Source organism: Geospiza fortis, unplaced genomic scaffold (assembly GCF_000277835.1).
Source record: "Geospiza fortis unplaced genomic scaffold, GeoFor_1.0 scaffold114, whole genome shotgun sequence".
NCBI lineage: Eukaryota > Metazoa > Chordata > Aves > Passeriformes > Thraupidae > Geospiza > Geospiza fortis.
Window position 1 is genome coordinate 2,947,179 of NW_005054383.1, and position 7,208 is coordinate 2,954,386.

General features: G+C 42.8%; 1 protein-coding gene across 2 annotated transcripts in view; it reads left to right on the top strand.

The window, feature by feature from the left end:
• Nucleotides 1-1,420: 1,420 nt before the first annotated feature.
• NPRL3 (NPR3 like, GATOR1 complex subunit) overlaps nucleotides 1,421-7,208 on the top strand; it is a 41,250-nt gene continuing 35,462 nt past the window's right edge. The window contains exons 1-2 of one of the 2 annotated variants that reach the window (XM_014308755.2): nucleotides 1,421-1,484; nucleotides 6,377-6,415. The gene's annotated coding sequence lies outside the window, so the exon portion shown is untranslated. The remainder of the gene's footprint in view (nucleotides 1,485-6,376; nucleotides 6,416-7,208) is intronic. The other variant, XM_031060489.1, reaches the window with a different exon arrangement.

The window sequence follows — 7,208 nt, forward strand, 5'->3', positions numbered from 1 at the left end:
GGCATCCTCCCCTGGGGGGCTGGTGTCCCACACGGACCCCTCACACCGCCCGTGAAGGACCGGAACCCGCCCTCACATCCTTCACATTGTCCGTGGGGGCTTGGTACCCGTCACCTGGCACTCTGCACCCCTCACACTGTCTATGGGTACCTGTCATCCCCCCCCAGACACCCCTCACACTCTGTGGATACCTGTCATCCTCCCAGACACCCCTCACGTTGTCTGTGGGTGCCTGTCATCCCCCACACACCCCTCACACTGTGTGTATCTGTCATCCTCCCTACACACCCCTCACGCTCTCTGTGTGTATCTGTCATCCCCCACACACCCCTCACACTGTCTGTGGGTACCTGTCATCACCCCAGACACTCCTCACTCTCTGTGGGTACCTGTCATCACCCCATGCACCCCTCACACCCCTCTGTGGGTACCTGGCTCCCCTCACTCCCCCTGTCCATGAGGACCTGGCACCCCTCACAGCTCCCCATGGGGCTCTGCACCTCTCAGCCCTTGCCCTGCAGTGCCCTCACTCCCCCAGGTGCCCTGGGACCCCTCTCATCCATCAGCTGAACCACTTTAGTGCCAGCTGTCACTGTCCACCTGGTACCTCACCTCTGTCCCCAGGGCAGGTGAATCCTGTGGGTTTTGGGAGCTGCAGGGGAAGGAGGAGGCAGGATGAGAAGGAAGGCACTGATTTGGAAGAAGTGATTTAGTAAATGCTACAAGCTTTAATCAATAATGGGTAGGAATTACAAAATTTTAGTCTGTGGTCTTGAATAGTGTGCTGGAGGAGGTTTAATTTCTCCCGGAAAACAGGAGTATGGGACTGTTCAGGTGCCAGTACTGCTTGCACCTCTTGCTTTGAGGGATGTGATTTGGGACAGTGCCTGTGGCTGGACTGGGACCAGTATCAGAGCAGGGCCTGAAGGTGCTGTGGGGTGGTGGAGCTGTGTGATTTGGGTTGTATGCTGGTGGCTGTGTGTTGGGAGAAGTTTAACTCCCCTGCTTAGGTTGTGAGTCATTTTATGAAGAGAGATTGGTCTCTAATTCCCTTTCCACTTTTATAGGTGAAATATGAAAAGTTGTTTATTTTGCTGACTGTTTCCCTGCCACCCCCCCTCCTGCTTTTTGTTGATAAAGGATTTCCCTTCCTATGACTGTGGGTCATTGTCCCAAAACCTGAGCAATAAGGAGTGAAATTGCATTGGTCAGACTTTTACTTTTCACTCTTGAACTGCAAACTTGTTACCTGTGTCAGTTTCTGTGTATATTTCACTTTCTCCTTTTCATCTCCTGAAGGATAAAAAATTTCTCCTATTTTTTTTAATGTTCTTTTGAGTGAGGATAGAAAAACATACACACACACATTAAGAAGATTTTTCCTGGGTAAATTTATCTTTATTCTTTGCTTCAGACAAACCAAGGAGTCGATATGCTGTGAATGGCTCTGGTGACACCACAGAAGATCAAGATGGGGACTCCAGGTAGGAGGGAAAACATTTCTTCTGCCTAAGAGGTTGGAATGGAGGAGAAACAGCCTCCTGCTCTCTTGCCTCCTAGCTCCTAGGCACATTGTCTTGGACTCCATAAAAGAACCTGGCAGAAAATGCTTTAATATCAAGTTATGAGCAACTTAGTGCTTAGTAAAGAGGACTGTCTCACCAGGGAATGCTGCTGAATCTGTTGTTTCCTGGGCAAGGTCAGCTATTCTGTGCTGGTTAGAAAGGCAATATTGCCCTTTCAAAACTAGGAGTATTAATCCTTTGGCAAAATCCCACTTTTCTTTACCTGCCTACTCCTAACTAGATGTATTTTTCAGTTGCCTCAACTTCTTCCCTAGCTCATGTAATGGTCTTATGGAATTGCTGTGCACTAATGAATAACTAATTTTGTTTCTCCAGACAGACCTGCTGTTGTGTCAGTGGTGTGACACAGTGGCTCAAAAGGAAACTGACACTTGAAGAGAGTTTTTTAGGTACAGGAAATCAGAAGGTAACAAATGTACTGAAGATAGGCAGTGTGGTGTTCAGCATGTGTGTATGTATGGATGGACCCTCTAATTAGTTTTGCTGAACATTTGAAATCTGCTGCCTAGTTCTAAATTTATCACAACTAGATATGAGAGAAATCTGAGAGAGAAAAAGTTTTTTTGTCTGTTGGCCCATAGTTCACTTGCAGATATTTTTTCTGATATGTATTTTAATCTCCAATATTAATAGAAAAGAAGTATTTGCTGCTCTTCTCTTTTATAAGAGTACTAAAGAAGTAATCATCACTTTGTAAATGTAAGATTGTTGTTAACTTTATGACAGAGAATGGTTTAGCTGAAATTAAGATCACTCATGTGACTGTAAACATCCATCAGTTAATTTCATTTTCCAGGACTGGGATCTTATGAAAACACATTTTGCTTGAGGCAATTTGTATCTCCTGCCGTTCTGATGCCTTTGAAGCCCTCAAACACAACCTTTGGTTGTGTGTCCAGTGAGTGCAGCATGGACAGGGCTCAGCTGCAGGGGAAGCAGACCATGTGTATGTTTAGGAACTTGTGACTGGCTTTTGAGGCTGGGCTGTGGATGGCAGGAGAGCTCAGTGTTCAAACCCCTGGCTCTAGAAGTTCCCTAGCTAGATTAAGAAGGTGTTGGAATGATACCAACTTCTGTCTGACACTGACTCTTGTTGCCTCTGCTGTTTTGGCAGGTTGGACAAAGCCCTTGATGTGTGGCTGTGTTTATTGTATGTTGCCTGTGTTGCTGAGTTAGTGTGAGACAATATGTGATTACTGCAGTGATGTAGGAAAAGCTTTTATCATTTCAAATGATGGTCAGGTGAGAAAACTGCTGGTGTTTTCCTGAAGCAGATTTTTAAATTGAATGTGCTGGCATGTAACCTACACTAAACAAATATTTAGATTGTTTCATTGTAGTGATGTCCAGGACACTGGGCATGAAAGTTCATGCTTAATCTCCTGGTCAGGTATTTGTTACTAAGAAAAGATTTTTTTTCAGATCTGTCTGTATCTCCCATGCATAAGAAAAGGGAAATAGAAGACCAGCAGCATTTCTGTTGCTCTGCAAGTTTATTTCTTCTAGATGCTGGGTATTGGAGTCTAGCACACTGCTGGTTCTGGTTATATGGCTGGGCACCTGCTTTCTGAAATTCCAAGTCCCTTTCAAAATTGTGTTTGTTTCCAGTTTGATTAGTGAAAGCTTTTTCCCAGCAGCAGTGTAATCATCACTCTTAAGTCCCCTGCATCCCACACAGCTGATGTAGCAGTTAAATGTGTCCTCTTCAGTGGTACCTTCTAGTAGAAGAACATGCTGATGCTCTTTGTATACTGAGTGCTGTTAATTTAAATTAGACAAGACAAGCTTTGTTGGCAAAGTTTGTGTTTTCCACTGACTGATGGGGTGGAAAAAATATGCAAGTTTTAAGAATACAAATGCTTCTTCCAGCAGAAGACAAAAAGGCATCTTCAAAACTGTGCAATGGATTGCTCCAACTTTGATTTATATCAGGCAATTTTAGGATAAAAGAGGTTGGTGCCTTGGAATACAAGAGATTCCAAGGGGAGAGTGGAGGCAGAAAAGTGCAGATCCCCTGGAGGGAGGGAGATGCACCTGCTTTGTAAACTGGGAAAGGAAAGAAGTTTAACCTTCATATGCCATGAAACCAATATCATCATTGATTTTTTTCCTCACCAACATTATGAATTTTTGTTCAGTGTGTGTGTTTCCATTGAAGATCAGGTTGTAGAGACCAGGAATGGAGCAACTGGTTTTGTGAGAGCCAATTCCTTCAGTGGCAGCTCCATCCCTGTAAGATCCTTCTGCAGTGCAGCAGTTCCCTTCCTGGACACTCAGTGCACTCAGTCCATGGAGAGAGTTCATCAGCATGAAGTCCAGTCTGTTCTCTGGTAGTGATGATTTTCTGTCTGAAATTGTCCACAATAAAAGTGATTTATGAAATGATTTTGTATTATTTTTGGAGGACTTCATTGATGAAGAGTTGGGAAAAGGTTCTTTTCAATCCCTGCATGTCAGGAGCACCCATGGGTGGTTTTGGTGGCACAAAGTGAGGCTGTGGAGTGGGCAGACTGCTAAGTTGAGTTGGTGGTGTATGGCAAGTTTGATAATGTTGTAGGGATGGGGTTTTCCCACTGCATACTCAGTACAAAGGTTATTTCAGATTTATCTTGTAGCTGCAATAGTTCCTAAGAGGGCTGGAGTCATCCTTTTTTATACTGGATGGCTGTCTTTAATTTATTAGTAATCTAGCCCCAGTTGTGTCCTAGGTGAGATTTACTGTTGCTTTTCCCCCATAGCTATTGGAGCCCAGATCATTACTTTGGAACTGACCTTTCCTAGAGCAGTTGAGGTGCATGTATTTCTTAATGGTCTCAGGAGGGACAAAATCAGATCAGTTTAGGTGCCTTGACTCCATTTCCATGTAGCATATTTGTACAGGTAATTGGATTTCTTTTAGCCTCCAGGCTCAATTTCCTGGTAATTGTTCTGCTTTTTGGTTTTTTTTATAGACAATGGCAGCTTATTCATGATAATCCTTCCTCAGGTTCCTGGGGTGTGTTTGCTTGTATTCATTTCTGCTCAATGGGGCTGTCTTTGGGTCTTCAGAGTACATAGTTTATTTCCTGCTGAAAGCAAGTTGAGCAGCAAAAGTGTTTGAGGTGTGTTGATGGTGGCCATGCAACAAAAAGGTATTCAGAAGACTGTCACTGTCAAAACAAATTGCTTGTCAAGTGTCTCTCTTTGTTGGCTTCTTCTCAGCCTTTCATCATTTGCACTTTTCAAAAACATCCTTCAGTTTCTGAGTGTTTTGCCAGGAATACACCCCCTCCCAATGTTTATGGAGATGCCTGCCAGTCTTCTTTCTTTCCTCTGAAAAAATGTGAGGCAATTACTCCTTTAAAGCCATAAAATAATGCTATGTTAAATTGGTTTGGAATAGGTTTTTCTTGTAGTTTTTCTGAAGGTGGTATAGCCTGCAAGCAAATATTCTAATGAGGAGGCACATATAGTAACATATGTTACAGCAGACTTAGCATTTTTAGTAGCAGAGCTGACTAACTGAAGGAGTTTTGGCAAATTTAACAAATGGTTCTGTTATAAAAACCCCAAGTTACTGACAAACAAGGGTTTGAATGTCCCTTTCTGACAAACAGTAGTTCTCCTGTGATAACATTTGTTTCCTCTGTCCCTCTTTCACTGGACTCCAGTGTTGTTCCTTGTATTTGTTCTGAAAGGCTTCCTTTCTGTAAGCCTGTGCTTTTCCATTCACGCACCCATTCCTTGAAACACCCTTCCTGTAATGTCACCCCATTGTGTAGTTTGTCATTTGGGCTCTCTGGGTTCTCTTTTCGTTGTCACTGGCAAAAATCTGCTGTGTTTTGTATCAAGTAATTGTTGGAGGTTTTCAGTTTGCCTCCCCTTTCTCATGTGGGTTAGTATAAAGCTTTTATCAAATTAATTTTTCAGTACATTTATGAAGTTGTTTTATAAAACAAGACTTTTTTAATCTTAATTGGGGGAAAAAGTGGCAGTTGGATGTTAAAATGGAAACAGGTGTTTCTGATGTAAAAGTGAGTACAGGTGCTAACTGAGTCCTGCTTTGTACACCTGTTGTAAAGAAGGGTTTAGGATTCTTTGCCTTGAAAGCTTTTTCAATCTCCTTTTCCTAAGATGTGCTTATTGCCTGGGGCACAGAGAGAGACAGGGAAGGATTTCAGTGTGCTGTGAGTCTGGCCAGCCTTGTGCCTGCTGTGTGGATCCCTGCAGCAGCAGTAGTGGCTGTGTGTGCCAGGCCCTTCACAGAATCCTGCAGCAACAAACACTTGGCATCCTCTTTTCCCAAGTCTTGTGGGTATGGAAGCACTAGAACCAGCTGGGAAGAGCTGTGGGTTGTTTGGGGCTGCATGGGAGCTTCTTTGGTGGAAATGATAGCAATAGTCTAGGAAAGAAACTGAGGTTTAGAATCTGCTCTAAATCAGGCTGCAACCTCTGCTGTTTCTCTTAAGGTAAGCATGAATTAAAAAGTGTCCTGGAAATCAGCTCCATAAATGCTGTGTACTCTGGGAAAACACGTGGCAGCAGCCACTGCTAGTGCAAGGACTAAATTACCTTAGCCTGTTTTCTCCATGTTGTCAAACAGCCTGCAATGTATCCCTGGAATTCACCTTCCATTAACTTTAGACTCTCCTCAACAGTTATATTTCCTTTACAGGAGTTTAACCCTTAATAGTTCATCCTTGTTTTTAATATGATCTCTTTTTTTTTCTCTTTTGTATTTTGTGTACTTGCCTCGTTTATTTTCTTTTGTTGTGTTTTGTTTTGTGTTTATGGCCATGTTCCCATTTCAGAGACCAATGTCCTCTAACTGATGAGCAATTGGTTTCAGGGTAAGACCAAACATTCTAAACAATCACCTTTGTCTAGAATGGCTTTCTTTTCTCACCATCCTTTTAATTGTGCTTTTGTTTCTGGTTTCTGTTTTACACTGAATGATGAGAAAATCATATGCTAAATCACAGTGTCTGTAGGAAATGTATTGCTAAAGGTTTGTGCCAGGATAATTACCAAGGTCCTACTAACATTTCTGTGCTTCCTGTAGGGAATCCAGAATGGGTGTGGCACTGTCCCCTCTGTGAATTGGGAAAAGCTGTGAGGCTCTGGGAATGCAACAAGTATAGCCTTGGCATTGTAGTTATTCCAACAAGGAGCCCTAAATCAAATTGTTTTCTGAGGAGAAATGGCTTGAAAGTGCAGATCAGTGAGTAATCTATTTAATCCCAGGGTAATGATGGAGAGCTCTTTAGAGGACTCAGGTTTGAACAGCTGTGCTGGTTGCTTGTTCTTGGTGCCCCACTCAGCTAAATGGGATGATTACACACAGAGAGGGAAAAGTGCTTAACTCAGGGCCCCAGAAGGGAAAAAAAACCCCATCCCTAGTCCCTGCTTAACATAAACCTCACCTGCATACTCAGATCCTGTTCTGAACTACTTCAAAGAAAAATTCTTAATAAAAGCCTTGCTTTGAATTCCTGTGGCATATAAAAAGTTACAATCCATTCTTGGGGGAAAAAATGAATTAATGTTTGAATCTTCCCCTTTCTTTTTAATGTGCTGTTGCAATGTTGTGCTCTGGAGAGGAGTAGTAGAGTATTTTGGACAAATCAAAGCTTTTGTTTATTG